Source organism: Onychomys torridus, chromosome 7, assembly GCF_903995425.1.
Source record: "Onychomys torridus chromosome 7, mOncTor1.1, whole genome shotgun sequence".
Lineage (NCBI taxonomy): Eukaryota > Metazoa > Chordata > Mammalia > Rodentia > Cricetidae > Onychomys > Onychomys torridus.
This window is the reverse complement of record NC_050449.1, coordinates 2480332-2496341: the sequence shown is the minus strand read 5'-3', so window position 1 is coordinate 2496341 and position 16010 is coordinate 2480332.

The window sequence follows — 16010 nt, the reverse complement described above, 5'->3', positions numbered from 1 at the left end:
AGGGTGGGAGGCAGAAGTATGTTCTGGCTGCCTTTGACACAATAATATTTTTGTTTTCTATTCTCTGAATACAGCTCTACTTGACTAGAGTTCTAGTTTAAAAGAATTCAATGCCCTCCAAAGGACAAAGCAACCATTAAGTATAGATATTAATCTTCCAATATTTTATCAGTTGTTGAATAATAGGCTGAACAAGGAAATGAAAAATAGTTTTGATAAATGTGTGATATAAAAACATTCCCAATATTGCATAATCACAATATGGAAAATGAAATTTTGAAAAAAACCAAGCTATGTGTTCTTTGTAAAATGATGCATTATCTTGCATTTCATAAACCCAGTAACCAAACTTCCTAGCCATTAGTTTGAGTATCTAGGTTCCAGACAATGACATGGAGTGAATGTAGCATAGACCTAGCCCATTACAGTAACCTGTGAATTTATTCAAACGCTGCCCTCTGGCATTATAACCTTAACAGTTACAATCTTCTTATTGTAGGTTCAAATAAAGGAAATTTTCCCAATATTATCAAACTATTCTTCTATAACTTGTTATTTTTGTTAAACTACTAAAATTTTAGGGTTCATATATTTCTATACCATAGCATACCCTATCCTGACTAATACACATTAGATAGAAAAAAACTTCAGTAGGTAAATTTGCTATAAAGAACATAGCATAAAACCAAGTTTTGGAGCCCACCTAAACTTCCTAGTAGCTTTACCCAGCAGGACTGCATAAGAGGTGGATTGGTCCATGGGCCTGAATATCAGGTGTTTGAAAGGGTCTATACTTGGCTATAACTAGCAATGGGGAGGCCCTCTGCACTGCCCCTTGGCATTGTTATAAATAGACCTTTGGACTAAAGTGCTGGGCTGGTGGATAAGGATTCAGGCCCACCTGCGGCTATCCTGTGTTTCTGTTTCTCTCCCCCTCTTTATTTCTCACTAAGTCTCTTATCCCTCATTCTTCAAGAATCTCTGGGGTAAATAAATGTGGAGACTGGTCCCCCACAAATAAGACAGGTGAATCCTGTTCAAGTCTCTCAACAATAAATATAAAAGATGCCTAGTATACACAGACAAAATTAGGATGTAGGGAATTGGTCCAGAGGATTCTATAAAGTCGAATGGATGTTTTGGAGAGAAGTGTTGTTGTTGTTGTTTGTTTGTTTTTTCTCTTTTGGGGGCCCACCACCCAGTTTCCACATAAATACACAAAGGCTTTTTTCTTATTTATGAATGCCCAGCCTTAGCTTGGCTTGTTAATTGCCAAGTTTTCTTGACTTTAAATTAACCCTTCTGTCTTTTGCCTCTGGACTGTTACCTTTCTCTATTTGTGTACACCTTTCTTTCACACTCCATTGCTTGTTGTTGTGGCTGAGTGGCTGGCCCCTGATGTCCTCTTCCTTCTCTCACTACTAGATCTCCTGTCTCCCAGATTTCTCCTTCTATCAATTCTTTCTGCTGGTCAGCCCTGCCTATCCTTTCTCATACCTCACTATTGGCCATACAGGCCTTTATTAGACCATCAGGTGTTTCAGACAGGCACAGTAAAACAGCTTCACAGAGTTAAACAAATGCAACATAAGCAAAAACAACACACCATAAAATAGTATTCTCCTACAAAGTAGAGATAAATTAGCCTAATGTCAAACTCATTATAACTGTAATTCCTCAGCCTTCCAAATAATGGACATGCACATGTGAGCCTCTGTGACCCACATTATTGTTATCTGTCTATTTAGTGCACTGTATGCTTATAACATAATAATAGTATAAGCACCCACATCATATCTACCTTGAACTACATACACTCTTCATTTCAATATTTTATATCTTATGAATGTGTTCTCTGTCTCTACTCTGTGGTGGTATTGTGTTCCCTGAAATATTGTGTGTTCCCCGAAATAAACTTATCTCAGGTCAGAGAGCAGGACAGCCACAATATTAGACATGAGGATAGGCAATGGTAGTACACGCCTTTAATCCTAGCATTTCAGAAACAGAAATACCTCAGGATCTCTGAGTTCAAGGCCACATTAGAAACAACCAGGCATGGTGACACATGCCTTTAGTCCCAGGGAGTGATGGCAGAAAGTAGAAAGATATATAAGGCGTGAAGACCAGAAACTAGAAGCATTTGGCTAGTTAAGCAATGGCTGGTTATGCTTTTAGGCTTTGGAGCAACAGTTCAGCTGAGAGCCATTGGGATGAGGACACAGAAGCTTGCAGTCTGAGGAAACAAAACCAGCTGAGGAACTGGCAAGGTGAGGAAGCTTTGGCTTGTTCTGTGTCTCTGATCTTCCGGCATTCACCCCAATACCTGGCCTTGGGTTTGATTTTATTAATAAGTACTTTTAAGATTCCTGCTACAGTACTCAGATCTCATATTCCCAGCATATTCTCTTCCCATATATTTGTTTTTATACAACCTAGTTTGTTGGTTTGAATGACCTGTTTATTTCTTTCTCTACATGGATCATTTATAGTTACTCTTCATAAATTAGATCAATTACATTCAACCTCTCTGAAATTTTTATTCCAATGATATCTTGAAGCAGGCTTAATTGTTCCATGGTCTCATATTCACAAAACTGTGAAGTCACTAGGTGACAATGTACAATTTTGTTATATATCTGTCCTGTTTGTTAAACTTTGAGTCTTAGAGTATATATTCTGTGGCTTGTTCACACATATAAGCTCAGTGCCTACCGTATTCCTCCCTTCTGTATAGTGGGCTCAAAAGATGAGCAAGCAGAGAAATGGTTCTGATTACATTAAGCAGCATGATAAACTGTACATTTTCAGTTTCTTGACTCTGACTTGCTAATCATACTGTATTGAAGATGGGAATGACTATCATTTAATTATATGTGATGGCTGAAATCTGAAAGTGACTTTGATTTTATTTCATCTTCATTCATGTATTTGTTTAGCGTTATCATCTCCAGAAAGTATTTGATGTCAGAAGGACTGAAAGGACCATTAATTCAACAACTACCAAGGCATATAACAGCCCTCAAGGCAGTTGACGAGCTACTGGTTTCACCACATATTTCTAGAAGAGTCTGCCAATCTGTGATTTCTGGTGCACTCTGCTTGCTTGAGTCATATAAAAGGCAACAACAGACACTACTCATTGTTGTAGAATTTATTTTTCCTTACTTGTGTTACCTTGCTGAAACTATCAGGTGGAAATTAGAGACAGCATGTGTACTTAATATTTGTAGATCAGGAGCCCTTATGAGATTTGTAATTCGTAACAAATTTAATCTCTTAGTAAATACTGTTTAATGAGCACTATTGGGATCCAGCCCCTTCAATAGCCCTCTCCCAGAATTTAGGAAGAATCTACAACTGATAATCCAATCTTTGACAATATTAAATAAATCTATGTACATGAAACTCTTTACTTTATTTGGTTTATTTTTCTGAGTCAGTTCTCTCTCTACATGGCTTCTGTTCTTTTCTCACACTCAGCTCCTCTCGGTCCCTTCTTCTATCCTCTCATTGTCCTGGTTATAACCAAGCTCTTTTGCTCTCCACCTCATCTTCATCCTCCATCCTCCACTCCTCTTCCTCCATCCACCTCATTCCTTCCTCTCCTACTCTCATGACCCAACTCAATCCATACCTCCAGCCAAAACTCTGCTCTTTTTCTTCTCATCCAGCAGGATGACTCTACTCTATCCAGGAATCCTGCCTCATTAGCTTCACTGCACCTGGTATGTAAAAAAACTCCTTTGTTCTGAGTCAAATGCTCTGGAATCCCACTTGGCCTGTGAAAGGAAGGCCTCATTTACACAAGAAACAAAGCTATGAATCACCTGTCTCTTAGACTTAGATGGTGTCTCCTGAAGGGTGTTTACTTTAATTCAAGAAACTGCCACTTTGGCCTAGGAATCTTAAGAAGTATTTCAGGTAAAATACACTGTTAAAAGTTCTTGGGAACATTATGAGTGCACATGAAATTCATAGCAGGAAACAGCTGACATATTAAAAGCTGAATAAGACCAAATACTCCCTGAGATTTGGCTTAATCTTCTGGAAGAATTCTTTGATTCTTTCAGGTATAGCTTTCCCATATTCAGCTGAATTCTTACTACAATCCTGCAGCAGGTAACAACTGTTGATATCAGCCTAGTTTATAAAAGTGCAAACTAGTCACAAACACACCATATGTACATATATACACAGTCCTTTGAGCTTGAATTTCATATATTTCTTCAATGAAAAGATTCTTTAAAATACATGATCATATGGTACTTCTGTTATACAAACTCATTTTCTCCTAAAACTTAATGGGCTAAATAATAATTAGTCTAGACTTCTTCCTTTGGTTATAAGGAATTTTAATTGATATATTCAGAATATTTTGCATTTTATTCTTGTTTTAAGAATTTCTGCAAATTTAAGCACATAGGTCAAGATTACATTCTCAGCCAATTTCTGTTTGCTGTGTTGAATTGAAGTTCTGAATGTTTAGCCATTTGCAGCCCAATTTTAAAGAATGGGAAGCAGAATTGTGATGAAGACCATAACATTTGGACTTAGCTGACCTCACAAACTAAAATTGCTTTTAGGAACTCATACACCTCAAGCCAAGAAAAACTGCTCATTTATTTTTGTTTGTTTATTTGTTTTTTTTTTATACACAGGTTTTCTCTGTATAGCTCTGGCTGTTCGGGAACTGTCTCTGTAGAAAAGACTGGCCTTCCTTGAACTCACAGAGACCCACCTGCCTCTGCCTCTGCCTCTGCCTCCTGAGTGCTGGGATTAAAGGCATGCACCACCACTACCCAGCCATCTTGTCTTATTTTTTAATATGAAAAAAATATCCTTCTAGGGTTTCATTTCTATGGTTTTGACCAATATATGCATTTGTGTAAACCTAAGCACAATTTGGCCTGGCCTGTTGACACACCCATTATTTTGGCATTCAAAATGGATGCATGAGGATAAAAATTAAAGTCAGCCCTGGACAAAGAACTAATTTGAACCTAGTTTGGGATATATAAGACTATGTCTCAAAAATAATCTACTATTAAAATAGACACTAGTTTCATCCCTCCAGAAACTCATTTGTTACTTTAGTAGTACAAAGCTAGCCGTATCCAAGTCTTTGGAAACATTTATTTCCTCTCCATTTTTGTGACTGTGTCTTATTTAAAAAATAATAGAAGTGAGATCATTTAATATGTATGCCTCTATCTTTTTATAGAACCTATGTAGAATGAGTTCCAGTTTAGTCCACACATTACCCTGTGCAAGGTATCAACAGTTTCTTACTTTCCATTACTGAATAATATGCTACTGTTATCACATGTACTCTATCCATTCATGGATACTGAAGCACCTGTTGCAGTTAATAATGGATTACTGAAGATGTGTCAGTTTGGGGTACTTATGAATAAAAGTTCCATATTCACAATGAATTCACATATTCACATAATTCAGAGTGACTAAACTGTCACTTTCATTGACTAAGTACAGGGAAGTTGGATTATTCCATTTTATTTTAAATAAACGTTTCACTTTATTGCCATTGTCTTTCTAGGAATGAAACACTGGAGCTAGCTTGGGCTCTGTCTTTTGTGAAAAAGAACTTGTTCTGTCCTTGGACCCTGAGTTCATTGCATGCATACTTTTGCATTAGTTGCACTCAGTATTTAAAGATTATTTCAGGCTCAGCTGAAATCTTACAGGTCTAAATGGCACATGTATGTTCCTTTGCTTTGCCAGCTGTATTAGTTAGTGTTTTTACCATTGTTATGATTACCATCACCAAAATCAGCTAGGGTGAGAAAGGTTTATTGCCAGGGAGATCAGGACAGGGTCTTGGAGGCAGGAACTGATGCAGAGACCATAGAGGAGGGCTGCTTACTGGCTTACTTATCATGATTGTTCACTTGTAACCGCTGCTCAAAGGGTGGCACCTCTCATATTAAGCTAGGCCCTGCCATATTAATTTTCAGTAGAGAAAATGAACCATAGATTTTCCATGAGCAAACCTCAAGTGAGGTTCCCTCTTAAAAAATGTATCAATAATGACAGGATATTCACTAAGTTACCAGACAGACCAGTTCAGGCACCTTCTCGACTATTGTAAGTAGTCTAAGGTGGGGTCATCCTTGTGATTCCTGAGAACTTCCCCAGTACCCTGTTTCTCCCTATTGCCATGATGTCTTTATTTACCATGATCTCTCTTTCCTTGCTCTCCCACTCTTAGTGATGGAAGCAGTTGCCAAGATCCACGGCTGTACACTAAGCCTAACTCCAGGAATCCAATCAATGAGAGAGAGGAGGTACTCTATAAGCAAGGGACATCAAGACCATGATGGGAAAACGTACAGAGACAACCAGCCACACTAGTGGAAACCCATGGATTGTGGACCAATAGCTGTAGAACCCCCATGTGACTGGACTAGGCCCTCTGGAGATGCGAGACAGTTTGTTTAGCTTGAACTGACTGTCTGGGGTGCTTCCAAATTGTCCCTGATGCATGAGTGGGCTTTTTAGAGCCCAGTGCCTAAGATATGACAGCTTGAGCAGCCTTGGTGCAGGGGGAAGGGACTTGGACCTGCCTCAACTGAATGTACCATGCTGACTCCCTCCCCATGGGAGACCTCAACTTGCAGGAGGTGGGAATGCATGGTGGTTTGGGGGATGGGGAGGCTGGGAGGCAGGAAGAGGGAGGAAGGGATCTGTGGTTGGTATGTAAAATGAATAGAAAATTTATTAAAAATTATATATATATATATATATACCTGTTATCAGTGGACATAAAACCAACCAGCATACAGGTGATGCTGAGCTTGTCTCTCCCCTCTTCACATTTTAGGCAGTTTTGTTAATTGCAACAACTGCTTCCTTCCAGATGCATGAAAAACACATGATTCTGCTGTTTGTCTTTTGTAGTCTGGATGAAAGCTTTGTCCTTGTTATTCTGTCTTGGGCTTAGATTAATCTAAGCTGAGACTTTAGATGAGACCAAATTATATATTTTATAGATGGATTTTATTTTTAATTCTGTTTAAGTGTGTCTGTGTGCAAATGTGTGCACATGTATATACAGGTACTTGTGGAGTCCTGTATATAGAGTTTCAGGGCTTGTCAGCTATTCTTCATGGGTCCTGGAAACTAAACTCAATTTCCTCTCCAAAAACAGTACAAAGTTTTAACTGACAAGCCAGCTTTCTGGGTCCAAATTACAATTTTTGATAGTCTCAAGTATACACAGCTTAAATAATTTTTGCATATTTGTTCATTATGGGGTGTGTGTGTGTGTGTGTGTGTGTGTGTGTGTGTGTGTGTGTGTTGGTGCCTGTCTCAGTACACACATGGCGATAGATAGAGGACAACCTTCAGAAGTCAGTCCTTTCCTTCCTGGTGGGTTTAGGAATTGAACTCAAGTATCAGGCTTGTGCAGTGAAGGCCATAGCATCATCCCCAAACTATCCTGTGTATCTTCAGTAGCTGAACCAATAAATAAACTTTGGTGTACCCAGACAGTTAAGTATTTTAACTAACACATTTTATTTTATCCACAAACTAATGTACTTTGACAATATAAATAGAAATGAAGGAAACTTACATGAATGTTGCTAAATTAAGGAAACCAGTCTTCAAGGCTTCATGACATTTGATTGCAATTATGTGACATCATACAAAGGGAAAATTAGAGAAAAGCTGCTAATAAGTGTGGGTGGAGAATGTATAAAGAGAAAGGGAAAGTAAATAGGTCAATCACACAATATATTTAGGATAGGAAAACTAAGTAAGAAAGCATACAAGTTATCTGCATTTATATTGTTCTATATTTGTCAAAACATATAAAATGACAACAAACACCAGAGATAAACCCTAATGTAAATTTAAAAATCTTGCCTAATAATTAATTATTTATGTGAATTTATCCTGTTTAACAAACGTACAACCCTAAAGCACGACAGTAGTGCTCTACGAAACTGAAAGATATGTGTGAAGAAAGGATTACTATTTTCTGCCCAATTTTTTTTCTACAAAGTGAATTAATTTAAAAACAAGTTTACCACAACTGGTATGACATACAGTATCTTCTTAAGGATCCTGAAAATGAGTTGAGAATTACTTTGTACCAAAAGATTCTGTTGTGTTTTAGAGAGAGTAAAGGCTTGGAATTTACTTTAACCTGATAATCAGCTATGTATATCAGCTATGGATCAAGAAAATCATGAATATTACCTAGACACAGTAGAGCATTCTAGGAAATTCTCCATGCTCACTGAAGGACCAGTGAAAATGAGTTGGACCACAAAGGGCATCAAACCCAACAGGGCTCTGTCCTTTGGCATAACCTTCTTGTTAGAGTCTAATGTGAGTGAGAGAATTTAGTGTAGTATGACTTAAAATAGGTACCTCAGGTGATTTTCATGATGCACATGTGTAATTCCAACCCTTCAAGTCTGAGGCAGAAAGACTGAATTCTAAGGGAGCCTAGAGACCAGCATGAGACCATGATCCAAAATCTAGGAGCAGCAAAACTGAACAAACAAAATACATTCTAGCACCATGCCTTCACTGAAAGCCTAGTCAGTAGGCTGGTGATCAGCCACACTTCACTCATTGTATTGACATCTAACATAAGCAAACAGCCATTGTAGGGCAGATATTCTTCATTTCCTATAACGATACACCTGTAACCTGAAGCTGCACCTTTTATTGTCTCTGTACTTAGTTGTACTTCAGGTTTTTGAGAACTATGGGACTGTTTAATGGCCAGCCATGCTTGAAGCAGGGTCCTAGGGTACACTATACTAGATGACCCAGGGCAGTGATTCTGGGTTCCTTGCCTTATGCTTATGGAGATTAAAGACACACATACTCATAGGAGTATAGAAGCAGAAGCAGGCTTTATCAAGAAGTCTTACAGAAAAGGGAGAAATTGAGAAATTTAGGGGAAAATGAGAGAAATTCCTGAGAGATGGAGTATACTCTAAGAAATAGCCAAAAACAAAACACCAAAACAAACACAAAATCAAACAAACAAAATAAAACCTCCTTTGTCCAGGTGTTTCCATAGCACCATAGCAGAAACTGGACACAGGTTGAGGTAGTGAAACTGTTTAAGTCTTGGGCATCAAGGGCTGAGCCAATGGAGGCCTCACATAAATTGTATATGTTCCTCTGGCCCAATCAGTGACATGATCATATACTGATAATGAGCTTCTAACCTAGCTATTGGTGGTTGCAGCACATCTCTGTCCATCCCTGACTCCATCTTTATTTGTTATTTACCTTGACTGCTAGAACTGTTCATCATTTGGCCAGCATTACTGCACTCAATGATGCAAGTGTCTAAAGTGTTGTTAATTGTACCAAAAGGCAGCTGCTGTTGTTATTTCAGAAAATATGTGGAGGCTTTCCCAGGAGCTAATTTTACTTTTTTGTTCCAGTTAGCTTCATTAGAAGCAAGGAGGATGCAAGGACCCGATATCTGCTGGTCAAGGAGTTCACAGGTGCCAACTGGCCAGCCATCATTGGCCCAGGGCCCCTTATTTCCTCTTATCACATTAACTTTGCTATCAAACACATAGTGTTCCAAACTCAGTCATGTTAACTCTTAATCTTCTTTTTAACTCCAGCCTCTGCCCTTACTGCTACACAAAACTTGAAGTTTTTTTTCCATGGACCACTCCTCCTATTACCCACCAAGACCTAGCTTCTGACACATTTATCTTCCTAGATCATTGCATTACATTTTTATATATAATTGGCTTCCATATACTTAGGAATACTCTTATTGTTCATATGAATTTCTTGTATTTATCTGGAAATATCCATATACATCCAACTAAAATTGGTAATGTGACAAAACAATCAATTCAAATTTCTCTTCAGTCTTTTAAATTCACATCCTTTTTTTAAAAGATTTATTTATTTATTATGTATGCAGCATGTATGACTGCAGGCCAGAAGAGGGTGCCAGATCTCATTACAGATGGTTGTGAGCTACCATGTGGGTGCTGGGAATTGAACTCAGGACCTCTGGAAGACCAGCCAGTGCTCTTACCTCTGAGCCATCTCTCCAGCCCTTAAATTCACATCTTATTGCAACCAATAGAATGACAAAACATTTGACAAAGGCAGACATTAAGAATGTAGAAGAGAAACTTGAAATAAAATTTAATTGATAAATATACCCTTACAATGTTTTGTAATGGCAAATTTTAAAGGCAAAGTGCTATGTATACAAACTGTTCACATTTATAATGTAAGCTTTAATTATAAGTTGAGGTTAAACTATAAGATCTACAGAGAGTATAAAATTACACCAATGTTATAGCTATTTTTCTTGTTCTTTGTTAAAAATATTTCACAGCAGAGCTTTGTAACATTTTATGGAACAGAAATTAAAGTATATCAATTGAGTATACTATCTAGTAATTAAATGGAACAGATATTTGAATTACCATGTTTACTGTTTTAGGGAAATTCTTTGGTCATCTATTTTGTCTTTTAAGTGTGGCACATGCAGTGTGAGCCATTGTTGTGCTTGCTCTTGAATTACATCTCCTATTACTTGTGGTCCGCATGCGTCCACAATTGAGTGATAGTTATGAGGTAAGTTAACCAGTGCACATTCATATAACCATCACTGGAAGAATGAAAACCTTAGGCTCTACTTTGATGAGTCCAAAAATTCCTATTTTATTGTTTTTACAGGCTTTGTGGATGACTCTGAAGAAAGTTTGTGAGAAAAACACCTGACCTTGACCTAAGTCTTCCACACGTGTGCTCTCTCAAACATGGAGCACTTTCACATGTATTCTTGCATATGCAACACTCAGACATAGTTGGCCACATGCTCAAAATCAAGATGAACAAAACTGAATGCTTCCTGACTGGAGACAGGAAAGTCAGAATGCAACGAACAACCTCACAAATGACAACGCAGAAACAAAACCTGCAAGCACAAAATCTCATACAGTGGAGATAGATTTGACAAATTAAAAAAGAAACAAAATTCTTTTGTTAACTTTGAAAACATAATGTGTTGTGAGAAATCTTCACCAATCTCCTCAGACTGCAGGAAATGGGGAAAGAATACACTTGAAACAGCACACAGAAAATTGAGCTATGCTGGCAGGCAAGCATGGTGGTAGCCCTGTCAGGATTTTTCCATTTCTAAGTGCTTTAAGAACATGCACAGTTTAGAACCAGCAACAGATTTTCCATTATCTTGTAGAAATTGATAGAAAGAGCAGAGACAGAAATATTGAGGATATAAAAAAATTGAACAACAAACACATTAAACATCTTGATTTAAAAACTATTTATAGAAAGGCATCCAAACACTAGGAAGTATAGCCTTCTCAAGTATAAATGCAATGCTTATTTGATGAAGCATATCATAGTCAATAAAGTAAATCTTTAAAAACTATAAAAAAAGAACAGAAATAACACATTTTCTATGAACAAGACAAACTAAGCAAAACAAAATAAATAAACCACACTATAGAGTAACAATGAAGAGGGGATACTCTCCTTCTTAAGTCTATGGTGATCTACTTGGACAAAAAGCCCAAGTTTTACAAGACTGGATCAGTCAAATTCTGGCACATAGTCAATGGATAATAAACCAGAAATAAAGTTATCAAGAAAAAAAAGGAAATTTAAAAGTTGGACAGTTTGCTTTTCTAATTTAAGGATATTTATTTCTTCATTTTGTGGATACTCTAACTGTAATTGCTTGAGGGAATGTAAGTGAAGATATGTGTGCAGTGTCAACAGACACTGGCCAGAAGAAAGTTTGGGTCACCTGGAACTTGTTACATGCTGTTCTGAGGCTCCTGATGAGGTGCCTGGAAACTGAAGTTAGGTCTTCTGGAGGAGCAGAACCACTATCCAGCCCTTAAACAAGCTTTAAAAACAGCCTATCCCAACCAAACATTAGGCTATGCTCAGGGAATCCTGGGAAAGAGAGGGAGGGGGAATTGTAGGAGACAGTAGAGTCAAGGACACCACAAGAAAACCCGTAAACACAACTAACCTGAGAGCTCATAGGGACTCACAGAGACTTAACTGAAAACCAGGGAGCCTGCATGGTACTGACTTAGGCCTTCTGCATGTGTGTTACAGTTGTGAGGATCCTAACAGTGGGAGATGTCTCTGACTCTGCTGCCTGCTTTTAGGACACATTCCTCCTGCAGGACTGCCTCACCCAGTCGCGGTGGAGGAGGGGGTGCCTGGTCTCACTGCAGCTTCATATACCATGGTTGGCTTAAATCCATGGGATGCCCACCTGTATCTGAAGAGAAACAGTAGATGGGTGGGGTCAGAGAAAGGGAGAGGGGAGGTGGGGTGGCACTGGGAGGAGGGGAGAGAAGGAAAGATTTGTTTAAGATGTAAAAACAAGAAAATTTTAAAAAGTTACCAGAATCTGAATATATATATATTCCCCAATCTAGAATTTTTTCCCATAGCCATTCTGAGGAGGGAAATGTCTTGCTTATTTGTTTTCTTCTGTAGGGAATTCCTCGGCTTTATTTTTTTCTTTGCTCTGATCAGTTTTTTCTTTAATTAAGATATTTTTCTGTTTTGAGGGAGTAGTTGTTAATTTAGAACTCTAATTTAGAGTGTTCTTCTGTATGTTATGCAGAGACGCAGTGGCAGTGCCATTGATGAGACACTGTGGCAGCAACTCAATGGAATCGTCACACGAGGATGTGCACAGTGTCAGTTCAATGCGGTCCGTGTTAGCACTGGTTAATAGCATTGCGTTTGTATTTAGTGATGTGTGGGAAGACACTTTAATATAAGGTAAAATTTGTGATTTTCATAAAATCTGAGCTTGAATTTTCACTGAGAAATGATAATTTTCAATGTACTTTTTTTTCCCTTAAAAATACTTTTTTTTAAAAAATACTCAGGGTAAAATACAAAAGTCAGAGCATGGTACAGAGTTTAAATCATAGACACAGAAATAATAGCACCAATGCCTACATTTAAAAAAAGGAGAGATCTCATACTCACAACTGAATGGTCCACCTGAAATCTCTAGTACAACAACAAAAAGTAAATACATGCAAGGGAGGTAGTTGTCAAGAAACACTCAAAGGGAGGGCTGAAATCAATAAAACAGAAACAATAATAAAATGGAAAGAGACAAACAAAGAATTGGTTCTTTGAGAAAATCAATAAGATGGACAGACACTTATCCAAACTAAGTAAAAGGCAGAGACAGAGAGAGAGACAGACAGGAACATGTAAGGCCTAGGGTGAACAACTCTGGTCAGGAGTGATAAGCAATAGAATGATGTAAGAAAACCACAAATGGAGTAGTGATAAGCTATAAGCTTTGTGGAAGTAGGGATAAGACTAGAAACCTAGCCAGGAAAGAATATAAAAGATGAAGCCTCAGACCCAACCAACAGAGCTCGTCAGGCCCTCACTTGAGACAACTCTCCTCTGCCAGAGACATGAGATCCTGTCCCCAGTGCAGACGTGGCTGACCAGGGGAAGGCTGACCCAAGATCCAGAGGAACAGACATGGCGAGTCTGGACCTGTATACCTGGAGAAGTACTCCAGCTTCCACTTGGAAGACAGGATAAATATTGCTTGTAATCTTACTGTGTGAATAAATGAGTGTTATACCAAGTCTGAATCCCCCATAACCAGGGTATGTGCTTGCTACAGAGACAGAGACAGAGAGAAGAGAGAGAGGAAGAGAGGAGAGAGAGAGAGAGAGAGAGAGAGAGAGAGAGAGAGAGAGAGAGAGAGAATCCAAATTAAAAGTAGGGATGAAAAATGGGGACACAGCAAGACATTGAGGAAATCCAGAGAATCATAAGGACATATTTTAAAAATCTGTACTCCATTAAACTGGAATATCTAAAAGAAATGAATGATTTTCTCTGCAGATACCATTTTACCAAAGTTAAATCAAGATCAGACAAACAATTTAAATAGACCTAAAACACCTAGTGAAGTAGAAGTAGTCATTAAAAGTCCTCTGCCCCCCTGAAACAAAAACAAACAAACAAACAGCCCAGGGCCAGATGGTTTTACCATGGAATTCTACCAGATTTACAAGAAAAAGTTAAGCCAATACTGCTCAGAAACACAAAGTAATATTCCCCAATTTGTTTTATGAGGTCACAGTTAACCTGTTACCCAAAGCACATAAAGATCTAACAAAGAAAGAGAATTACAGACCAATTTCCCTTATGAACGTGTTGCAAAAATTCTCAATAAAATACACAAAATTAAAAAACAAAAACAAAACACATCAAAAAGGTCATTTACCATAACCAAGCAGGCTTCATTCCAGAGATGCAGGGAAGGTTCAACACACTAAAAATTTGAAAAAAAAAAAAAAAAAAAAGAAGTGACCCCTCATATAAACAAACTGAAAGAAAAAAACAAAACAAAAACAAAAACATGATCATCTCATTAGATGTAGAAAAGTCTTTTAAGAAAATCCAGCATTCCTTCATGAAAAAAAATCCTGGAGAGATTAAGGATACAAGGGACACACCTCAACATAACAAGGGCAGTTTACTGCAAGCCTATAGCCAACATCAACTTAAATGAACAAAACCTCAAACAATTACACTAAAAGCAGGAACAAAATAAGGTTTCTCAATCTCCATACCTATTCAATATAGGACTTGCAGTCTTGGCTAGAGCCTTAAGAAAACTGAAGCAACAAAGAGCAAGGTTCACCAAGTATCTCTATGGTAGGATGAAGATACCTTTGGGTTTATACCCCAGAGTGGTATAGATGGATCTTGAGGTAGATTGATTCCCATTTCCTGAGGAACTGTCACACTGATGGCCATAGTGGCTGTACAAGTTTACATACCAGTTGTGGGAATTCACTCATTCAGCCATTGCCTTCAGGCTAACAAGCCCTAGGGCATGGTCTTGTCTGTTTAAGTGACTGATTAAGAGCTGAGGGAAAGGGGTCCTGTGCTCTTTTGAGTGGTTAGAGAGAAGCAAGCTGTTCAGAATGTGGCTTGCAATTGGTATTCATCGCCCCTGGGTAGAAGGGCAGGACAACTGTAGCTGGATTGGCAGTGGAGTCTTGTTCTGTATTTGTGAGTCTGTATTTCCATTGTGCCCCTTGACATATTATTAAGTAGACTTTTGTGGGATCTCACTTCACACTCCCACCAGCAATGGGTGAGTGTTGCCCTTAATGCACATCCTTGACAGCAGGAGCTGTCACTTGTTTTATTGACCTTAGCCATTCTGAAGGTTTGAGATGAAAGTAGTTTTGATTTGCATTTCCCCAATAAATATTTCTTAAAATGTTTTTCGGTTATTTAAGTTTCTTCATTTAATTCTCTGTTTAGGTCTGTATGTACTTTTAAAATTTGGTTACTTACTTTCTTCATATCTAATTTTGTTGAGTTCTTTATATATATGAAGGACACCAAGAAAACAAGACCCTCTAAATCAACAGGATAGACACATATGTGAACTCTGAGCCTGAGGTAGCATGCACAGGGACCTGCATGGGTCCTGCAGTAGATGATGTCCTAGAACTGAAGAAGTAGATGCATGTCACTATCCACAACCCTGAAGAAATCTCTAAGTGATAACCACTGAAATGTGAACATTTAGTTTCCCACAAGGGAGTCCCACTGGGGAAACAAATGACTCTTAAGAGTAGGCTGCGTGCCCAGGAGTGAAGGCCAACAGAAAAGAGACTCAGTGCATCTTTGGAGGTTCCTGACTCATAATGTCATGTTAGGACTTCTCTTTTATTTCATTTTTGAAATACGCATATAATTTTTCTCTCCTTTTACCTTACAAATACTTTGTGTATATATTATATCTTCCAATATCTTTTTGTTTTTATTGGATTCCTGAGTGTGTGAAGGAGTGCATCTTTTTGTTTATATCCATGTCTGTTTTTTGTATCTTTCCTTGGGCTCTTTTCCTTCTGTATGTTTGTTTATTGCTATTTCAATATGTGACACGTGAGTGTTTGTTTTATCTTATTATATTATATTCTATT